We start from the raw sequence: 23,735 nt of genomic DNA on the forward strand, positions 1-23,735 counted from the left end.
GTTAAAATGCCCTTGGGTTTCTTATGTTCAAAGTAGTGCATGATTTTTTTGCCACCTGCAAGTTTCTTATTTGTGATTTTTTTTGTTTCTCTTCCCAAATCACTGATTAAAATATTCAGTAGGAAAAAAAAAAGAGTCAGTAATTTATCTTTGTGGGACCCCCTTAGAGAGAAATCCACTCCTGAATAATTCCCCATTCACTCATGTCTTTAGGGAACTGTCAAACAGCTTTTGATCCATACTGCTAAGAGAACAGCATCAATTTTGACACTATTCATGCCCCAGTGTAAAGGAGCACGTTCCAGGACTGCCATATTTGACCAGAATAAAGTTGAACCTGCAGCTGTATTTGAGTTTTCATGGGATTCAAATAGCAGACAGCTGGCTGACCATCTCAGGCTGTTCCAGCTTGATATTTCCATGGTTTTTTGAAAAGGAAAGGCAGACTTCTGCAGTGATATGTTGCCAGTGTTTTAAGTCAGAGGTCCCATAAAATGTTCCCTGCTGTGGAATCTATTCTTATACCTTAACTCTTTATGTGCTTTCCTGTGATACAAGACAAAGAAGAATGACAAAAAGATGCCTTAGTTAGATGTAGTGCAAACAGCTATAGACTGCTCCTGGTGAATATGCTGGGGATATTTGCAGAGCCCCCTTGTGCACTGGTATATGGGCTTCTGGGGAGAAGAGATGCCAAATGTTTCCTGCAGAGAGGTTTTGCTTTCAGTCTGCCAGAGCCTTTACGCCCCGAGAAATTCCAGCTACAAATTCTCTGCTCTCTGTAAGCAACCAGGATGCACTTCAGAAACCATCCTTTCCTGGATGGCAGAGAACTATTACAGGGAATTGTATGCTATATACTTCCCAAAGCCTCCCTTGGATTTGAAATAACGCATGAACAGCCCACAGTGCTACCTCCTTCTGTGCAAATCAGCAGTAAGGGAGGGGCAAGGGGAGAGGTTTCTGGGCAGGGCTCTGGCGAGGGCAGCAGGTGATGCCCTAGGTACCCCACAGGTCTTCCTTTCTCAGCACAGTGAGAAAGTAGCTCTATAATGGTTGTTTTTAGTGCTGTCAGTTGAGATCCTTCAGTGCATCACTGGGTTAGCCACAATCACAGCCAGGGACAAGGGGAAAGTGGCATGAAAAAAAATCCCTCTGGTTCTCACACTTTTCAGTCCATATATATTGTGACTGGGTCTCTATCTGCTAAAATGAGCAATATTTCTGGTGGGAGATGATACAAACAGATGGAAGCAGCAGGTAGGGCTGCAAATCCAGCCTGAGGGTCCTGCACTTAACAGAGTGACTCCAAAGTGAGTGGAAGAAGATGTCTCTCTTAGGCTGAGATAGTCTAGCTATCATCTGTGAGAATAATTCATACCTTGAAGCATAATAATCCATGAATGTTTACATACCAGAAAAGCCCCAGGTCTTCACTGAGAATGAAGGATGCAGAGGCACAGTGAACTTCTTGAAAACAAGCAAACAAAATATAGGCAAACCCCATAGCATAAAAAATTCAGCACCTAGATCTAGTTGGTTGAAAGATGAGCAGGCCTTTCCTTCCTCACCCAAATCACGCTCAAGATCATCTATCTTCATTCTGTAATTGTAAGACCAGCAGCCACTAACTTTGGGACATGGGAATAATTACATAAGAGGCAAATTCATCCCCTACAAATCTGAGGGAAAAAATGACAGAAGTTTCCTATCAAATGTCCATCTTTCCTAAAAGACAGAGAAATCAAATCCATGAACCAGAATAGCTAAACATGCCTCATTTATCTTAGTCTTTCTAAAAAAATTTTTTTTTTCTCCTGTAAGACCACAGACTGGTTCATTTATGGAACAGATTACTATAAAATTGCAGCTAACAAAAAAAAAACTATTAAAAATTGCCTACTGCTCAACAATAATGGACACAATTTCTCTTTGCAGCAAGTGAAATGAAATTTGGCACATCAGTCACTCGTACAACGTTTTTCTGCTGCTCCTATCCCACGCACTAGACACACGTGTGTCAGTTGTGCTTCCGTCATTGTTAAAAGCCTTAATGACTGACTCATTTTTCCACAGCATGTGGCGAATGTAGGCTGGACTTCTGCAGGCTCTTGGAGCCAGGGAACAGAAGGAGGCTGCAAGGAAAGAATATCTGCAGGAGGGCAGGCACCAGGAAGGCAGCTCAAAGGGCAAGGCTCACCCCACCAAGCTCTGTCTGTTGTTTCCCTGTTTTGTTTTGGCCTCTCTGTTGACTTGCTTGTAGCCAGGTGTTCGCTTCACAAACTGATTAGATGATGGAGAACCATGTTGACTCCAGCTAAATGCCATGACTTCTCCAAGGAAAGTGACCACCTCCCCCTCACACTTCTGTTGGCAAAGGGGGTGGCACAAGCACATCTTCAGGGACTTCAGGAGGGCTCTGTGTTTGCCTGGCTCCAGATGGTTGCACCAACCCAACTCACATAAGCCAAGGAAGAGGCAGGAGCATGCACAGAAGAGGTGCTCACACATGCAGGACAAGCATTGGTCAATGTCACCATTCTCTAATATCTTCTCACACAGAAAGTTGCTTGATTGTTTTGGGGAGTTTTGCATCACCCATCACAGGATCCCAAGAGGAGCAGTGTCCTGTTTTTTGTCCCAGGCTTCCTTAGTATCATTATCACTTTTGGAGTTTATACTCAGATGTTCTTGAAACTCAGATGTTCTTGAAAAATTGCACAAGTTGGTCCAGTGTAAACATGTCCTAAAGCCAATCTCTGATTTGTAAAAAATGGGGTACTTGGATGGACAGGCTACAGCAGCGATGTTTGACAGTGGCTGTGAAGTCAGATGGATCAAATGTCTTCATTTTACATGGTTTTGAAATAACAGCTGTCTGCAAAAGGTACCAGTTTTCTGACTCTTCCATGCATCTGTTGCATACCTGCTGTGGCGTTGTGGCATGGTTACCTTGCTTTGGTAGCCAGAGGGCAAGGCTTTTCCAAACCTGCTCTGTGTGACTCACGTCCTCCATGAGACTGGCACCCCCTGTGGGACTGGCAGCCTCCATGCTGCCATACAGCAGGTGCCATCTGGGCAGTGGCTGTGCACAGCTTCTTCTCACCTTTTGGATAACACATCTCAGCCCATGTTGCAGGAAGCTCACTTTCAGAAAGAGGAGACAGACATCCCTGCTTGCTTTCTGGCTTCTCTCCTGCAGCAGCAAGAATATAAATTAATATTAGCAACGATGCCAGTTAATTAGTAGTGTTAGGCTGGAGGACACTGACACCTTTTTCCTTGTATGTCCTCTCGAGAACAGATTAATCCCAGGCGGGTCAACCCACTGTGTGGCAGATGGCTGCAACCCTTCCTGCTGCTCAGCTTGGCTGAGGCTGATCTGGATGCTCAGCACTGCGCACCTTGGTGTTCAACATAACCTTCCCAGGCTATTGTTCAGCCACACAGAATTTGGGGTGAGATGTTAATTTATCAGCTTATTTTTGGAGATGTAGATAGAAACCATAAACACTCGTGCCACAGCTACATTTTGTCAGAAACCAATCTCCCAAGGAGTGAATTCCTTCAAGTGAAATTTCTATACAGTTGAATAGGTCAATTCAAAGTCATTACATACTAATGCTGCTGCAATAACCTGTGCACCATTCTGTTTTATAATACTCAGATATCATTCCAAATAAAGCTAATCTAAGACCTCATTCATCTGTATTGATTCCACAATAAAGGCACTAAAGGCAGTCTGGGAACACCTAGGATCAGCTCCAGGCTTTACAGTGGACTTTGCCATGTCACTCCCATTGCACTTTCATGTTACCTTTAGACTTAGTTGTCTTCTCCTCAAAGTTAGTTGTGTTGGCTCCTCCCAAGACTCCAGAGAGGGTGATGACCTCATCTTGCTTAGGTGACCAGACATGAGAAGACTAATTGCCCTGTGGTGACCCTGTAAGAGATCCGTTTAACTGGTGTTTTTATTTCATCCAGAGATTTATTCCCTTTACTTTTAAACTGTGCATTCTTGGCAGTGATATATGGGAGGTAGGCAAAGGCTGGTGTGCTAGAGTTTTGCACCTCTAGAGCTACTCTGTGCATCTTTGTGACAGAAGCAAGGATCAAGCTCAGTTTCAAAGTGTGCTGCACAGCTGCTGGAGAAATATTAGGTCTGAAATGATCTTAACTACAACTTCTCTCCAAAAGACTTTTTACTACACTTTACATGCAGCTGGTTACAGAGAAAAACTCATTTCTTTCACTGTCAACAGTGAAGAGCCAGGCTGCTCTGGCTCCAGTGTGTGTACCACCATGGAGGGCTCAGTGGGCTCAGGGGCAGCTGACCATAGGCTGGAAATAGTTGTGCATTCCTACCTTACCATGCCCAAACAGGTGAGAAGTTGCACCTTCCTACCTTACCATGCCTTACTGGCTGTTTGAAGAACAGTGATCTCATTCTTCAACTGCTCTGAAACTTCCCGAGTCTAACAAGCTTTAACTACTGCAACTCCACTTCTCAGAGCAAGAAACCATGAAACTTCTTTTATATGTGTCGCCAAGAGAAAGGGCTTATTATAATGCAGAACTTTTTTTTTTTTTTTTTTTTTTTTTTTTTTTTTTTTTTTTTTTTTTTATCTCTCCGCCCATCTTTTCCCACAGATGAGGGTTGCATTGCTGTGGGTCTTGTTTCTACATTTTGCTTGAAAAGAGGCTCAAATGCTGGGACACAGGTGGGTTCTGTGGGGGCACAACACTTTCCAGCTGGGATTGGCACATAGATCTCACCAGGGTGGTGGGTTTCATGGCTTTAAAAACCCAAAAGAAGGAGAAACCCAGCTAATGATATGCTAGAGACATAGGCTTAAAATCAGGCACCAGTTATAACTTGCTTGTTAATTCATGTTCTCAGAAGAAAAGTCCTTTTATCTGGATAAGTTATACTTAACTGCTCCACTTCATAGAAATGGGAATTGAGAAGCTCTCCCAGTTGGGGAGGCACTGATGTGGGCTCACCAGCTTTCATGTGCTTCTCATTTGGCTGGTCTGAGCTACCTGCTTCAGGTGAGGGCCAAGACTAATGCAAGCATCCAACAAGCTACTTCTCACATGGAGAGGATGCATCTCTTTCAGCAGGCTTGCCTCTTCAAAGGTACAAACTGCTCAGAGCAGTGAAGTCAAAATGAAATAGGCACTGTATAAACTTTGCTTTCCTTTGCCTTTGCTCTTCCATGTGTCTAGATTTTCCAGTTTTCAATGACCTCTCAAAAAAGTGCTCCAGCCCTCAGAGATGAAAGTCAGCAGTGCCTATTATCCACCCCTGACAGGCAGAGTGGCAGAAAACCAGTCCCTATGGTCTTACCACAGTCGTCTGGACATCATACCCCATGGGGGTGAAGCATCCCTAAGCTCTTGTGGCCTGCAGCCAGGGAAATAGTGAGCTTGGCTTCCTCAACATGTCTCAGTGCTGATCACACCACGGTTCGAGAAACAAACCAATGAGCACCAGAAGAGACAGAACACGAGGAAATGCATAAGTAGTCCTCTGTTGGCTCCAGTGATTAACCAACCATACAAGATGTTCCTGTGGCAATAACATTACACAAAATTAGAAGCAGGAGCTTGAGACAGGTTTAAAATTATGAGGAAGAAACTGTAATTGTCCAAACAGAGCTGCTCTGTACCTGTGGGGGCGCTGTGAGAAGTTTGCTGCTTCTGCTCTTCACTCACTTTTGAGTGTGGTGAAGAGCAGGTATTAGATACTGAGAATTAAGAGCAAGTATTTTTAGGAATGCCTGACTGAGTCTGTATCCAACCACTTCTCTCTGTCCCAAGGCCTCCCAATTACCAATTTTTTTTCCTATGGCTGGAGAGCTGATACAGATAAACTGCTGCTAGGTGGATAATAGCAGATGTGTTTGCCTCTGAGCTATTGGCAGCCAAATTATGACTTGACCCGAAGTTCCTTAAAAGATCACTCCAAGTTTTTCTCTTACTTGTATATGAATGCAACTGCTTAGTTGAAGAAAAATTAATCAATGAAGGCAGCAGCAGCACAAAATGTGCCATGTGAGATCAGCTTCAATTGCTGTCATGAGGAAGAAGCTGTGGGAATCACTGCTTTTACAATATTGTGATTACATCAAATACAACATTTCATTTTGGATGCATCTCAAATCAAACTATTTCTGAATTCTGGACAAACATAAAGGATTTCCTGAATCAATTTAAATATTATGTTCAACTCCCAAATGTTTTTAAATGCTTTCTTTTCATCTGGGCAAGGGGTTGGTCTTGCGCACACTAGCAATGGGGTCATGGAATATTCTACTCAGCAGTGTGGTTGAAAATAGGAGGAGGATGCAGATAGACCAATGTTCTGACCTGGGGCAAAAGATAAAGGAAAGAAAGAAACCTAAGTCACGTCACACCTCAGAATCATGTCCTGACTGCTGGGAGTGCCTTCCCATGCTGTGTGGTTTTCTGACTGGTGGTTGCACAAAGTTTCTCAAGTTTTCTCTCAAGCAGTGAGTATTCCTCAGAATTCACAGATAATTAAGTCTGGCTGAAACAGATTTTTTCCCTGCCAAGATCTTTTTTCAGTCAAGACATAATTCAGAATTGATACCAGGTATGTAGCAGAAGTCTGCCTGACTGTGCCATACAGAGGTAATAGAGCCTGCAAAATGACCCCAGAGGGACAGGATTTGTGCCTTCCCCCAGCCTTTGGACATGATTAGCCGTTGTTAGTCCTATAGTGTATTCATCTCAGAGCTGCAGAACCTCTTTGTAACAAAGACAAATGTATATTGTATTTCTCCAGCTAAAAAAGAGATGAAGTTGGCAATTTATAATGTTGAATTGCAAGTTCAGCCGAGTTTGGTGGTTTGCAGAGCTTAATCCTCTTTATTTAAAGTTTTATTCAGTGTGGCTGCTTCATTCTGAGCAAATTTTTCAACTGACCCTCAGAAGATGGGGAATAATTTACAGCCTTTGACAGATTTGATCTCTTATCATTTTTAACTGGGGATTTGGAGATGTAATTATTTTAATGCTTTTTTAATTTGAAAATTAAACTTGCATTTATTTTACTAATAAAAGGACTAATGAGTTCTTCAGAGGGAAGGCTCTACAATGAAGTAACAGAAATGTACAGTAGGAACATAGACTTAGAGGTGGTTTAGAAGGATTGAGCCAATTCTAAGATCAAGATTGTTGCCATGTTCATTTTTGGAAGCCTCCTCCATTGATTTTTCATTTGTGTATTCATTAGACTGAAAGCCCACAAAGTGCAGTTGATAATTACCATCAATGGTCTGGTTTGCATTCTTTTCAGATGAAGTTGATAATTCAGCTAAGTATCTGAATGACTTAGGCTGCTTAATACCAGCCTGCTATGTTGCCTTTTATTTCTTCTCTTGAAGGCCTTTGTGAAGTGAAGCAAGGGCACACACACTGATTATCCCCAGCTTTTCTTGGTGGTGAGATGCCAGGTCCCCTGTTGATGTCTATCGTATTTTTGCTGCGGGAAGTTTGGGCACAACAACCTCGTTTTAACAGAAATTAACAACCTTATTTTTTACAACAATGCAGATTGAAAACAGTTGATCAAGCAGCAGATCAAAATGGTCTCTCCCACCTGTGACTTAGGCAAAATTTTGACGATTCACTCTTCAATAACAGGGATGCAGCAGGTAGTATTCTACTGTGAGGTTTCTCATTCTTTAAAAGGTATAAGAAAATGTAGGCTGACCACAGGCCCTCCACTACAAAAAGAAGGTGGAAGATGATAAGAAGTTACTTTAATATCACATCTTGCAGGTTTTTGATGGCTGTTCAAGGCCAGTAATAGCTTCTGCTAAGAATTACTTTTTTTTAGACTTTAAAGATAGGGACATCAAAATGTGTAACAAAGGATTTCATGAAAAAAATGACTTGTACACAACCCAGTCTCCTGTCAGCCCCCAAGACAAGACTCCACAAATAAGGACAGGCAGTGAAAGAGGTTGAACACCCCTAAATGCTTCAGATGCAGCTTCCAGACTGTAACTAGGCTCTCATCTTTCCCCCGCCGTGGTGGCTGCTTTGTGGGGGTGGAAGATATAGTTGCTGAACATGCAGAGCACTGAAGGATGCTCCTGGCTGAGACTTCTGATAAGCCTGCTGTTAGTGTGTTCTCCATGTAATTACCCATATTTAGTATTTTTTAAATGACTAGTTGAAAGTTCCCCAAAATTTAAATAAAATTGGCTTGTGAATCAGAAACATGCAAGAACTGTGACCTTGATAAAATTTTCAGGTTTTAAATATTTCTGGTACAGTATATTTATGCTTTTTTTGCAAGGAGTGCCTAGGAAAGGGTGCTATGAAACTGCCAGGCATCAGCAAACAGATAACTCAACATTTTGATATTTTTGACTTATGTAGCTCACAACACTCAGAGATCATGAAACACCTCAAACTTCAGACTACTCCTGTTTTGTGGATTAGAAGAGAAAGGGGATAACTCTTGGTCCTCCGGTAATGTGCTAAAAATTAGTGGAAACCTTTCCTTTGCATTATTTTATCACACTTTAAATCTGTGTGATTATTTTCCCCCCAAACAATGTCATAATTAAGGTAGGTTTCTGTACTGGCAGCCACAACACAGAAGGTATGGTGAAATTCACAGAACTTCTTTTGTATGAGAGCTGTCATGCCTGAACACGTTGATTGTTATTTTTAATATCTCAGCTCCAAGACAGCTCTCGTCAAAAGACAACTCCTGCAGCACGCTCAGCACCCACTCTCTCCCTACCCTGGCTCCAGGTGCCAGGGGAGGGGGTGCTGATGGAAGTGAGGGTGCTGTGGCAGCTGGTCTCAGGTCACCCATGGATCCCTGTGGCTCCCCCACTAGCTGTGCCAGCCACACAATTCCTGCTGCTGCTGCAGGAACTGGCTGGAGTAGGGGGATGGATGGATGGAGTTTGGGATGGTTTGCCAGAGCAGATTACACTGGGGTCTGTCACAGCAGGTTAAATGAATGCATGCCTTTTGATTTACAGTACTGTCCAGGTTTGCTAATATAGAGAGTTTCAGGCTTGTGTTGAGGGGCATATTACAACCAGATTCTTATTTCATTTTTCTTCTGAATAGAAATGAAATGTTGTAAAACATTTTATTCTCCTAGCCTGGTTATTTTTTCAGCATGGGTCATTCCCAAATCACTGCATCACGGTTGACATGCCTGAAATACTTATCTTGCTTCAGTTACATTTCTCCCGAGCCCTGGCTGGCTGTGTCTGCCAGATAACTGAGGGTGTGCCTGGAGCTTTGCTGTAGGAGCCGAGGTAAGTCATATTGTGTGGGCTGAGGTGTTCTAGCTTCTGCATACTATTGCTCATGCCTTGCAGTCCTTGGAGTCACCTTGCTGCCTTACTCTACAGACTTTTTTAAGTGCTGCAGTGCTGTTTGTTACTAGGTAGAGAGCAAGCCTGAAGACTGCTTTCAGGAGGAGGTTGTTGCAGCTCTGGAGTGGCAGCATCCAGACCCTATTTATATTGTTCTTCTGGTCTCCTGTCTTCAACTGTAGTTATGCAGAGGGAAGCTGTTTACTTATTTTGCATGGCTCCCAAATGTCATTTAAGCATTATTAACATGAGGGTTACTACCTCCCAAATTTCTAATTAAGGTCTTCCCTTCAGTCTATTAGCTGTGCTTTTGTGGACATATTCTTTAATTAGTTCTGACTTTCCGACTCCAGTACAAAGTAGTTTTTAACTACTGTCTGCAATGCCCACGAGTGGTGAGTCAACCTATTAAAAATTAAAAATCAATTTTAGTTTAACCAAATGAACTAAGTGCTATTTCATCTTATTTTCGTTATCATGATGCCTGAGAATCCAGGTGTTAGAGAAAGCTTTACAAACGGGGAGCAAAACCAGCCACATCAACAGGCCCTGGGTGAGGGAGGGGTTATGCCCCCATGACCATACCAGACCCTCATCCCAAGGAAAGGAGAGGATGTATAGTAGAAGGAAATACAAAGTGGACACCTTGGTAGGATGGGGATGCTGAAATCCCTGGGTTTTGATATCTGCCTTCTTGTGATGCTGACCTGGCCCCACCTGGTAGCAGTTCTGGGGGAAGGAGACCCCACAGATGCTTCCCTTCCTGGTTCTGCCACTCTGAAAAAATGATGTGTTTTTTCACAGCCATGGAGAAAACATCTTAGAGACTTCAGGCAGCAAAACCCTGAAGATAATGGCTCATCATAAGCTCCAGGCCATTTTTATTTGGGTCCATACTTACCTTTTGAAGTCACACCTGTGCACTCAGCACATAGACATCCAGCCTGGGTCCAGTGCTTGCCATGGTTCCTATCCTGGATGTGACAGAAGTGTGGGGTAACACACATCAACTCCCAGCTAATGACTACTGCCCACAAAAAGCCATTCCCACCAGTCCCTCAATCTCCCACTAATGTCCTTGTACCCCTTCAAGGAGCTAAACTGGCAGAAAACTCCCTTTCTGCTGGTTGGGGAATGGGACAGGGACATGACTAAGCTTGGGCCAGGGAGAACCACCATTGTCTCTTGCAGTGGCTGTTAGTATTTCCTGAACTGTAATGAGCAATGTGTGCACACCAGAGTGTCCAGGAGGATCAGAGGAGAAAGGACACCCACCTGGAACAAGGAGGAGCATGACTCCCCTCGAACATGTCTAGATTTGCAGCCCTCAGAAAAGGAAAATTTTGAGGCACAGAGCCTGTGATTGGACCCTTTGTTCATGCAGCCATGAACTGATGCACACTGGTTCAGAAATCTGCTCAAAGCCACTTGCAGGATCAAGGCCTTTCTTTGTAGCCTCTTGTAGACTAAAGATGGTCTCTTTTTCTAAAATGCTTCATGTTCCTGCAGCCTTTGCAAAAGGAGGAAATTATGCCAGCCCTCTGAAACATTCATGTGAAAATTTTTTTGCTCAGACTTGGTGTTCACCTTTGTGCTCAGGCTTGATTTTCTTAGTGTGTGCATAATTACTAATGTATTCATTAAGAGTATTTCCCATGGTGTCAAACAACTCTAAATAGATACCAGAGTAGAGGGTCAATCCAACCACTGTGCATAAAAGATGAAAAAAAATCAGTAAAAACAGGTCAAGAGGAGTCTAATTATGGAGCATCTTTTGAAAAAGATCCATATATAATTTTGGGCATAGTTCAAAATTAAGAAAACCCACAGACCTTACTGATTCTTTGTTAACTAGAATTAAGGATAAATTATTTCCACAAATCTAAATATAATAATACTGTTGTGCATATAATTTAAAACATACTACAGCACAGCTCTTTGAAAATAGTAAATTATTCACAAATATTGACATTGTTTATCAAAATTTCATACTTGACAGTTTGCCACAAGCAGAAGAAAACCAGTATGGCCTAAAGTGTTTTCTGGACCATGTAAATTTTCCCCAAGTGTTTTTGCTTTTGATTTAACCAAGTAGCATCTGAGTGGCAAAAATTATGCAGTACTAAATTATGACGTGCTGGGAAAGAAGTCTTAATTCCAGAGCCTCTACTGTAATTTTGGTTGAATTCTTCTGCTAGGATCATGGCCAGTAAGAAATGAGGACTTTCAGAGCTCAATTAACAGATTGAATGAGGATATAAAGAGAAGGAGTTTAAATGCATTTGCCATTGGAGAAGGTTGTGGATGAAAGAACCTGGAGCTGGGACTGACTAGGTGTAAGAAACAAAAACATAATGCAAGGATGATTGAACAATGGGACAGGTTGCCCTGACAAGTTGTGCAGTGTCTGTAAATGGAGGCTTCCACCATCCAGTAGGACAAAGTAACATGGTCTGAAGCCATTGCTGACCTAGTTCTGAGCCATAAGTTGGATCTGAGATCTGACGACCCTTCCTGTCTGAGTGACTTGGCACTTCAGAGTGAATGGGTCTACCACAGCCTAAGGTGAAGTGACTTCACAGCAAAACCTCCAGTCCCAAACACCTGACAATGCCTGTTTGGAGTTCACCAAGTCTGACTGCCTCAGAACAGCCCAGAGCTCACGACCAGGGCAAGGGAACTTCATCCCTCACCAAGTCAGGACCTGTGCATGGCAATAGGAGCATGATCTGCCCATCTGTAGGACCTGTGTGCTCCATTGCTCCTGTTCCCCTGCCTAAAATGGGCCTTACTCATTTAGGTCAGACCCATAACCTAAAGGGGTGCTCATGGAAACCATTTCCCTCCTACCACTGATGGTGAAGAGCCTCCAAGAGAGAGACAAAATCAGAGGAGAGGCTGACAGGGCTGTGCTGGTACCTCCCCCTCTCAGGAAGACACCTCCCTTGGATGGAGAACCCAGCCCCTGGGCTCAGGGCCCCTCATTCTGGTTCTGACTTTGCTTCATTTTACCCTGGTTTGTTTTCATGGTCCAGCACCTGCGCTGCTGGGGTCCACCCTAAGATCTATTGGCATGGAGGGGCCCACACAGCAAACACCAGCTGGGGATCACCCATGATGTCCAGGTATTCAAGGCCCTCCATCTTTCTCAGCTCAAAAGGACAACGTCTTCACATGCTCGCTTGTGAACTCAATAACACATCCATGGTCCAGAGATGCCTAAAATAGCCAGTCACTAGGAGGATATCTGGGGACCACTGGCCATTTATCTTCTCAGTATCCCAAGGCGGCTGCCAGGGATGGGGCTGTCTGGGGCTCTGGTTAGGCTCTGTGCAGCTCTTTTTCTCTTTGACACTGCTGGAAAACCATGAGGCATGATGGGCATCTGGACCAAGAGGTGTTGTGCTGCCTGGTACATGTGAGGGATGACCCCCAACATCCAAATAAGCACCAGGATCTCTGCAGCCAGGACTTGGCTCAGCACACATTAAACAAGTCCCTGTGAGGAGGGGAAAAACCTACCCACAAGGTCCTTTGCCTCCCACCAGCTGATCAGCTTAGCACTGCAGCTGGATCCTCAAGCATGGGTTGCAGAAGAATTCTATTGCATCTTAAAAGAGAAAGACTAATTTCCTCACATCTCCAGCAGAACATCCCACCCATTTTGCAAATCCTTCGGCAGTATTAGTCATTTATAACTATCAGTAATGATTTTCCAGGCCTCCCTTCGCAGCCAGTAACTAGGAGGAAAAAAAAAAAATATGCCAGAAAAGAAATTGTTTGTGTTTCTAAATCACAAACATCAGCATTGTGTTATCCTAACAGCTATCATCTTTATTTTTAGGATATTTAATCAACTTGGATGCTTTCAGATATATTTTAGTCAGACCACTTTGCTCTAGCTTACCTCCCAGTTCTGGTTGCCATGGCATAACAATGATTTCTCTTCTAGCTAAAAATAAACCTTCTGCAACAAATGTATTAGCCATTAAAAGAAAAAAAGAAAACAAAAAACAAAAACAACAACCCCCCCCCCCCAAAAAAAAACCACCAAAAAACCAAAACCAACAAAAAATCAAACCATGATGAAAACAAAGCACCTCCCCATACACCAATTCACATTAGCCCACACAGCTGCTCCTATGGAATCAGTTGTACAAGGTCTTTGATGGAGTCTTTCTGCTTCTCCTTTCCTATTTGCACACCTCTATATTCTGGGTAAGGAAAGACAGACAAATGCATAAAACATTGCGAACATTTTAAAAACAGCATAAAATCAAGTGCTGTAACAGAGGCTGCTGGTCCTCAGTGAGGCAGAACTGCCTGTCCTCAAAGCTTCTGTAGCTCCTGGGCTCTGTTGGGAGAAATCTTTTCTTTCTTTGGAATGAATCCAAGCAAAGGAAAAATCCTTTCCTCACCAAAGAGGCTGATGGAAGACAAAGCTGGGGCATGAGGTGCTTCTTCCCCAGTGTGGAGGCAGCCCTGCCACACCTGCCCAGCCTCCTGTGACTTTGGCAGGGTGGTGGCATGGGTGAAGTTTTGCTGCAGCCTGGTATAAGGCATTTCATCCCTTCTGGTGAGAAATTCTCTCCTTTGCAGCTATATGTTTTGGTCAAAAATAAAGCGGTATGCCACATGTTTAACAATAAAATTAAACTACTGGAAGCTAAAAATCAAACAAGTCATCTATGAGCATCTCCACATGATTTGCAAGTGTTAATTTAGAGGTGCAGAAGGCTACAGCAATGCTAGAGATCATAAAAAATAATATTGGTAGGTTCAGGGAGGTGTTTTCTTTCTGTTTTGATTACAAAAACATCTTCCTTTCTCTTACAGTCCTCTGTGACTGCAGTGCAAAAGGAAGAGGGCAAGTCTGGCCAGGTCTGTCCTGCCCTGCCCTCATGCCTCTCAGCCCAAATGACTTGGTAACCTCCCCACTGAGCCCTGGGAAGAAATGCCTCAGCCACGCAGATCCCAGCACGCCTGCACAAGGGTGTGGAGGAGAGCACGCAGCTTGTTCTGTTCCTTGCTACCAAAACAGCTGCTGGCCAGCCACAGTGAACACGGGGCAAAATGGTAACCTGGATGCTTCTGAAGTTCACTTAGAGAAAGGAGACTGAAACAAAGAAAGGAGTACTCTGTGATTTTGTGGAAGATGACCTACTCTTTCCCAAACCGTCCACATTTGCCAGGTCCTTACATTTGCTGGTCCTCATGCTCCTCTTTTAGCCTGTGAGACTGATCCTTGCCTGTCTCTGTAAACACAGTAGATAAAGGAAGGAGAGGATCAACTCCTGTCCCCAGGGACTGCCTGGCTCCTGTCCATGCAGCAAAACTCCCCATCCTTGATGTCATCAGCACCCTGCTGATAATAATATACATAAATACATATGTATAAAATACACTTATAATGTTGCTGTCTTCTTGTAGCTGCTTAGAGCAGAAAGGTTGGTGGCTTTGAGAGTGCTTTCTTGTGAACCTGTTTCTTCAGCTCCTGCAGGAGCAGCCAGCAGGGTAGTATTGATGGTTCCATGGTTAAAGCCTGGCAGGTTTTGGGCAAGGAAAGCTCTGTCCTCCAAGACCTGTGTGTCAAGGCTGGGGAGCTCAGTGGGTGCTCCCCAGCCTGCAGCAGAGGAATACAGTTTCAACATGCTTGCAATGGGTGCCCAGTTCCCCTCCAATAAAAAACAGATGGAGCATGGGAGTTTCTGTAATTGGCAGCTCTTTCAGTCCAGGAGATGCCCTGGGGCTCAGCACTCGTGTGAATGCTAGCACAGCGGCTAACCAACCCAGCAGGGTCACCAGCTGAACTCCTTGTTTTACCTGTTGCTAATGCCAGCATTTTAATAGAAAAAAATATCTTTTCTTGGGAGAAGGTAAGGGTGAACAGAGCTGGCCTGAGAGCCTATTCCAAATTTGTACCTATATCCACACAAACCAGAACATCACTCTCCTACTTTTCTTCACAAAACATGGCCCTCAGGCCCGGAGCTTGTATTTGGGTAAGAGAACAAAGCTGTGTTTTGTAGGTGGATGAATTAAGGTCTCAGGCACAAAACACCATGGCTGGACCAGCATCCCCAGTTGTGACCTGAGAACCTGCAGGCCTGGAGAGGCTCTCAAAAACACACTTGCTGTTTCTTCCTTCTCTGGCCCTCAGGCTTTGATGAACAGACAAGGTTCATCCCATCCCCTGTCCTCACTAGTGACACAACCACAACAAAGAAACCAATCTCATTAACACTACTGATGGGCTGTTTGAACATTATTTTTGCATAGTTACAGTGTCCAGCCTCCTCCTCTCATGTCTTACCAGCACAGGCTTGAAGGAACAGAAGGGCATGTTCCTCATGAGCCATGCTGCTGAGCTCACAGTGGATGGACTCACAACCTGAGTGAGGATGATGGGGAAGCTGGAGTGAAGACTTTTGGAGCCTGACTGTGCTTCTTCAGCCAGACCCATGCCAATACCACCAGCCCTTGGAGGAACATGGCCTTCCACTCGTTCTCTTTCTCCTTTGGGTTGTGGGAAGAGTGAGAAGATGGTGGGTCTATCTGCAGGTCTCAGGTCATGGCAGAGTGGCTGTGGGGCTTTGGCTGCCTTTTCCCCCAGGGCCTGGCTCCTGAGGAGGTTGTATAACAGCCCATGTGCACAGAAATTTCTGGGAGGGCTGCTCAATTTTGAAATAGCTTTTGGGAGAGACAATGGAGAAAAGCAGATCTATTTTCTGCCCAAACTCAGTAAAGCTGCCTTTGCTGGGCTTACAGAAACACTCCTCTGTCTCTCCATTTGAGTTTCTGTTTTCCTTTAGAGCTCACAATTTTTCCTTTCTGCTGCATGAGGTCAGCTGACAATTTTAAAGAGCTTTAAAATCCCTATTGTGGTATTTAATGGTTTTCCCAGAGCATTTTCCCTGTGTTTTACTCTGCTCCTCTCTTTGCTCATTATATCCATATTTTCTTCTGGAATATGTGTCTCCAACCAGCTACAGAAGACCCTTCCCTCCTGAAATTATTTTATTACTAGTTCATCATCTTGGAAACCAATTGTTTTCCAGCTCTGCTTTTAATAGATGAGGTCATTTCTCTTCATAGAGACCCAAACCTGAGGATCTGAGAACAAAAATCCCTCTGTTGATTATCAGCATTGTCATTGTTTGGGCTTAATTTATATTGTTTCTTTCCACCTTTCCTCACAAAGAGAGGCTAAACCCACTCTGATGCACTGCCTGTCATGACTGTCAACTAGCTGGCACTGTCATTATTTTCACTGAAGACAGAGGGATTTCTCTGCACTCAGCTGAATGTGATTGTGTGTGTTTGCAGGCTTGAGAACAAAAAAGAAATGACAATATCTGAAAACTTACGATAATTTATGGACCTAGACTCCCACCCCATTAATGGTATCCCTGTGGAGGGTGAGACAAACTGCCATTGGTCTGAAACAGGATCATGCAACCTAAAATAGCCCCATGCTGCCTCACTCCAAACTGTTTGGCATTTTTTGCTGTCAACTGTCTGGCGGACCTAAAACAGCAAGGGCGCCTCAAAACCCGTCATGCTTATGGCCAAAAGAGCTCCCTGAGCTGTTTAGCAAATACAAAGAGAATAAGAGGTTAAAAGCCAAGAAATATTTTTCTTTGAATTTATCTGAAAAACCCATCCCGGAGGCTTCTTCAGGAAATATTGCAGTGTGCAAAAAGATGCCATACACTGGTGCACTCTCGGTGCTTCCAGCACTAAGTGCATTATAAACATACTGCTTTCAGGTCAAAGAGGTGGCAAATCTGTGGGAGGATCTCGCATCAGACTCATAAGAGCTTAAAAAATAACAGGACTTTAATGACCTCTTCCTTCTCCTCCTCCTGTGAGCTGCTCGTCTAGTCACTAAATTGTTTTCCTGCTGCTCAGATGTCATCCAGGAATGGAAGAAAAGTGTCCAAAAACTGTGCGCTGGTCTCTGAATGCACAGCATGTGCTGCTGCCCCTTCACAGGAGAAGAGGCACTTTCAGATGACAGACAAGTATTTTAACATCCCCATTGAGGCTGAGAGCCTGGCTCACCCCTGGGCACATCAAACATCTGCACAGCTGTGCCTTTGGTCACCTGGCTGCGGGAATCACAGAGCCACACCTGCAAGTCAGCTCACTGCATGGCACTGCTGCCAAACCATTGCCTGAGGGAGGAGTGTTAGCCAGCGAGGGGAAGGGAAAAGTAGTTCATAGGTGGTTTCCATCGGGACTGCGCATTCAAGGGATGACTTTGCCATCTTGGTTTAGCTGAGTGTTGAGGACACTGTTTGGAGGGGGCTGGTCATCACTCTAGGGAAGTCAGAGTCTGCCAAGCAGACACCATACATACGTGAAATGTCAAATTTTGGGCTATTTTTCACTGGCCTGTAACACTCATTGAGTTTCATCTGGTTTTCCATGCTCTTCTTGCTCTGGCTTCATTCAAATGCCTGCATTTCTGTTTAGCACTGTAAGGAGATGCTTAACTTATCACATAAGTCCTTAACTTATCACCATCCTTTGTAAAATCATATCCAGAATAGGTACCTAATGAGGTCAGGTAAAACACAAGCATATTCACATGCTTACATGTCTATGACTCACCCTGACCATTCCTGATACAGCCCTTTCTAAGGGTGTGACTTTGCTTAAAACTATAGATACCATGCATTGTACCAATGTATAGATAAGTACATGTGCATGTGTGTGTGTGTATACATTCACATAAAAAGTCTTTAAATCTGTATTTACATGAAAAATACATTTGCAGATAAAATAAATACATATGTAGTTAGATTTTGATGGCACTACAGCCAAACGGATAGTAACTCACCTTCAAATGTACAGTCACTGGCTGCTGCTGGTACTGTGAGTAGGTTAACTGTTGGTTAGATCTTTTCCTGTGTGCACATATCTGCTGAATTAAGAAAATTACTGATTTCCCTGTGTAAAAGTATAAGAAAAAAATGCATAATGGAGGATGGTCTAATGAGCTTGAACAGGAGACCCAGTAGTGAGAGCACCTGCCTCAGCCACACTCACTCCTCAGTCAATTCAGAAATCTTGGTGAGAGTATCCAGCATGTTAGGGAAAGCTTTTAGCTATGGCTAATTTGTGATTATTATCCCAAAGGAAATATGATGCCCTGGGTCCTGGTATGAGGAGGTGATGGTGGGCAATGCTCCCCCAAAACCTATTCTGGGGTCTAGTTTTCCTCCCCATACACTGTAGGAACATGTTGTAGGGCAGAGCAGCCCTCTTTTCCCAGCCTGCTCACAAGGAACAGAAGCCTCCAAACTTCTTTGGTGGGTTTCCAAATTTCCAGATTGCTACAGATTTAAGATTTTTGACATTGTTTGTGTTCCAGATTGAAGTTTCCCCATGGACCATGTTCCTAGTGGAAAAAAGAATCACTTCTGGGTCAGAAAAAAATGAATTTTAATTTAGAGCTGGGATATGTTTAATCAGAAAAAGATTTTGGAACATTTATTAAGAACCACATATCAGAAAGTGCCTGTTTCTATACGCATCCTTATAGTAAAAGAAAATATATTAGGAGGAAAGATCTCAATCTGCTCCAAATGTTTAGGGTCTTCTTTTCTTCCCACATTTAAAAACAAACAAACAACCCAAACAACTCCCCCCACTCCCCATATGGTTCAAGAGGTTATTCTGGATTTATCAAAATGCTTCTGGGCATAAAATACCCAACCAGAATGACCTGCACTTTATTTTGGCTTCTTGAGTCCTCCCTAGGAGCTTGCTCCTTTCTCCCATGGGACACTGTTCATTCCTGTGGCAGCCAGAGCTACCTCCTCCTGCAGCTCCAGGCACAGCAGGCAGCTGTGGAGCATCCAAGTCCCAGCTCAAGCTGGCTTCTCCTGTAGCTGCAATTGAAGTAAATGCTGGCCTTGCTACTCTCTGGGATGCTGGAGCTGGCCAGGCATGGAGCTGGGAGTCAATTTTTACAGGTCAAAAGTTAATAGAACTGTTCTTATAACACAGGCACCTTGACAATCAACTTTGACAAGCAGTTCAGGAAAGCTCCTGTGTACTTCTTTGAGCTCCTTGAGCTCCAGCGTAACAGGGCCCCTGCTGTTAAATTGAAGTAGCAAAACCACAAAAAAGCATTGAAGAATTGGGGCAGCAAGTCTGAGAAAAGCTGTGTCTAGAGCAAGGGAAGGAAGTGAGGAGATACAGGAAAGCAATTCCTCTGAGAACCTTCTTCTGAGTAGTCCTGTCAAGATCTTGTGTTTATAGACCTGCAAATATTTGCATAATCTTGCTTTTTTCCTGCGTTCTGAGTTCATGGGTCAGTGCAGAACAAAGGGGGATTAGTAAAACAACCATAGCAATATCTTATAGCTTTTTCCTACTTCTTCTTTCCTTGATCTTATTCTAACTTGTCTTTATTAGTAGAATTAATGCAGGACTAAACCCTTAATCCTCTACATTCCAACTGGCCACAATACTGCTGTCCATGGGAGCATTATGGCAGGGCAAGCACTGAGTCATGGAGCTCAGGGATAATTGACTAACATAGCAGCAGAAGATTGCACAGCTCATTTTGATCTGCACTTTTTTGAACAGGGGCCAAAGCTGCAGCACTAACATGCAATTTGATGTGGGACACTTGGGTGGAGCAGCTCTACAGCAGTGCTGGCACATACCTATATTCTCTGTACATCTATGTCAGTCTGTAAATACCATTTTCAGCCAAGGCTTTCTTGTGAATAATGATAAGACTTGGTAAATTTTTGTTCAGACTGAGACTGACTTGGGCAATGGCAAGAAAATACCCTGAAAATTCCTCCTGCCACTCTGTGCAGCATTGGTGGGATTTGGGGTCTGAGAGTCTGGGCAGTGGACACATTGCAGGCACAGTGCAGTTTGTCAGTATTTCACCTCCTGCATCCATCCAGTCCCTCCTGTCTGCCATGTCCCAGCATCGATGTCTATATGGCCTTGCAGTGACTGGTCCCATGGGAAAAGCATTTATAAAGCTCCTGTATTGAGTTTGCATAGCTAGATCTGGGTAGCAGGAGTCTGCAGAGATATCTTCTGTGAGAAGCTGCCAGAAGCTTCCTCCATGTCCAGCAGAGCCAGTGCCCAATCCAGGATGGATCCACTGCTGGCCAGAGCCAAGCCCATCAGCAACGGTGCTAATGCCATCAGTAGTCTGTGGGTGGATCCTTGGAGGGGACACAAAGGACCCAAATTAACCAAAGAGTTATTCCACACCAGGTGATGTCAACTCAGATATAAAAGCTCAGGAGAGGATGAGGAAGGGAGGTGTTCATTGTTATTTGCAATGTTTGCCCTCCGGAGCCAATGCTAAGGGTGCTGAAGCCCTGCTTCCCAGGAAGTGGCTGGGCATTGCTTACTGATAGGAAGTATAGAGTAAAGCCATGGTTTTTTTCCTTGCTTGTGTGCATGCAAACTTTCTCTTTTGCTTTAGTAAACTGCCTTATCTCAACCTGTGAGTCATTTTCCATCTTATTTTCTTTCCCCTGTCCAGCTGGGAAAAGGAGTGATAGAGCAGCTTGGTGGGGACCTGGCATCCAGCCAAGGTCAACCCACCACAGCTACAAATCTAAGTTAAGCAAAATTTCCATGTTAAAAATGTCTCATAGGCTGTCTGCCAGCAGCCTCTAAAAGAAAAAGGAAAAATCACTCTTTAGAATGAAAAGAAGGAAAGAGTTGCTAAAATTTATGCTAGGCTTGCACACAAAATCCATTGAATTTTCATGCTGGCAAACATGAGGACTGGGTATATCAACAAAGCTGTTAGAAATTGAGCTGCTGAACACCACAAATAAAGAAAGGTCCCTGACTGTAGAGCAGGGCCCAGCCCTTCCTCTGAGAGCTTGAGACTCTACAGTTGCCTACTTGCTGCAAATGCAGGTCCAGGTTCCAAATGCCTTTGCTCTTTGAAAGCAGAATTACCTTTTAGATGGGTGTTTTTACAGTTTGAAGCAATGACTGGGCATTCATCCACTAGCTCAAGATACCTGTGGGCTTTCTGATAAAATTGCTTTGTTTTTTTTTTTTGATACTGTTTTTTCCAGCATTACTGGTGTAAGAGCGCTGCTTGTTTTGACAATGTGACATACCTGCAACACAGTAAAGGTGACCAAAGTGGCCTCAGTTACCAGTGTCCAGACATGCCAGGCTGCCTCCTTGCAGCAAGGTGTGTGCTACCACCACCCTCCTGCCTTGCCACCAAGGCTTAGGAGTCCAAGAACGAGCAACAAGTTCACTCCTGGATTTGCAACAAGTAAACTGCAGCTATCCCTCAGGTCTGTGCATCCTGAGCCAGTAAGCTTACCATCTCACTGACCTTTGGCTGGCCTATGGTACATTTTAGCTTCACTTTCTGCCGTGTCTTCAATTATTTGTTTGCTCAAAATTTGTTTTATAGGGTTGTAAACCAATGAGGTTGGATTAATGAGTGCATAAACAGCTTGGATCATACCCTCCTTCCCATTTCTCAAACTAACTGGATTCCTGTGTTATGGTATCTGTCTCTGATTTGATAGATCAGAAATCCTTGCTATCAGACTGCCAATTTCATGGGCCAGTTCCCTCAGCTCTGGGGATGGAGATTATCTGGTCTTTTTAGCTGGAATATATTAAACTCGGAGTTTAGCTTCCATCTGTAGTGGGGTAATTTCCATTTCTCTGAACATTTCCATTAGTCATCCTGGCTCTGACCCTGCAGTCTAGATAATTATTCTTATTGAATTGCAGCACCAAGCTAGTCTCTTATGTTTTGAGACCTGAATAAATTGTTACTCCTTTTAACCTGAGCAGGAAGCTGAATGTCAGGATCTCACAGATAATTTCATTTGGGAAGGTAAATCAACAGGAGGAATTGAGTGGCTCTGAAGAGGTTTGGATGGTTTGTTTGCAAGGAGGTGCAAAGACCAGAACAAAATGCTCTACTGGGTTCCCAGCTGCCTGTCCCAAGCCCATACAGATGGTGCTGGAGCAGCCAAGACAGGCAGGGCTTCCCACAGAGCTGAGGCTACTGTCACTATGGTCACCATACCCTGCCAGCAGTCAACTGCAATGCCTCCTGTCCCAAGCACACAACATTTTGTTAATCTTTGAGAAATTTTTCTCATTAGCATATCATTACAACTTACTTTTTTATCTTTCTGTTAACTTCAACCAAATCTGCTCATGCCCATTTGGTCCAAGGTTTGTTCTGCAATGAGATTTTCTATAACCAGTCCAATGGATGACAAATTAGGTTGAGGCAATGTCACCCTTGCTTGGTTCAATGACAAGTGAACTGGTGCATCCAAGAATACCTGGGGCTTGTAACTATTAGCAGAACTGTTTTCCAGATAGCAACTCTAAGCTTCAGGTCTTTTCAATTATACAGTTCTCAAGAGTGTCTATCTCTGCTGAAACTGCAAAGCATTCTCCCACTTCAAAAGCTGCTGCTCGGAGTGTGTGGCAGAGCACATGGAGTCTGTTTCACAGTCCCTAGTTCCCCAATCATCTCTTCCAAAATTAGCTGATAACATCCCTTGTTTCTGTTTGCATCGGTTTCTCTGTTTCCTTAACGACTCATAGATTGGTCACTGTTCCTTCTGCTTATCTGTCTGTCTAGCTATCTAGCTATTGTCTTCTATCTACCCGTCATGGTCATTGCTTTTGCTCCACCATTGTTTATATATATTCACTCTGACCAGCTCCCTAACAAGTGTGCAATTGTGTGCAGTTGTGTGTTTCTGATCTTGCGCACATTGTTACCTGTATCTGGCCCAGTCCCTCCCCCTATGCACTTCAGGCGATATGACTGCTTTTTTCAATGGTTGGATTTTCCCTCTATCCTTTCTTTTCTCATTCCTTTGTCCATGGATATCTCTGCTTTTAATTTGCTTTTCTCTTTCTCTGTGATAAAATCAAGCAAATGGCTTTACTGAGTCTCAGATAATCTCCTCCTCTTAATTTTTTTTGAAAACTCTTCTATTTCTAGTCTTGTCAGCATTTATCCCACCAGACTGGTAGATTAAGCATGCAGGTGAAGTCCTTTTGCCAAGAGAAGTCCCATTCCTGGAAATGCCTATTATTGCAGCAAGAGTGTGATGAATGTTGTGTTCATGCTGTGCTGCCATGAGGGATGTCACATGGGTTTTCTTTGTCCTGCACCCTTGAGTACTTTTCAACATTATTATCAAAAACTTGTAAGAATTTGCTGATTATTTGGTGGAAGTTAATAAAGCTGAAAAGTAGATTAACTGCATTAATTCACTTCCATTTAGCTTTTACTGGAGTTTACTTCTTCAGCAGTAATTTGCTGAACTTGGAGATTGCTTACTTCATCTTGTGAAC

Source organism: Vidua macroura, chromosome 2 (assembly GCF_024509145.1).
Source record: "Vidua macroura isolate BioBank_ID:100142 chromosome 2, ASM2450914v1, whole genome shotgun sequence".
Classification (NCBI taxonomy): domain Eukaryota; kingdom Metazoa; phylum Chordata; class Aves; order Passeriformes; family Viduidae; genus Vidua; species Vidua macroura.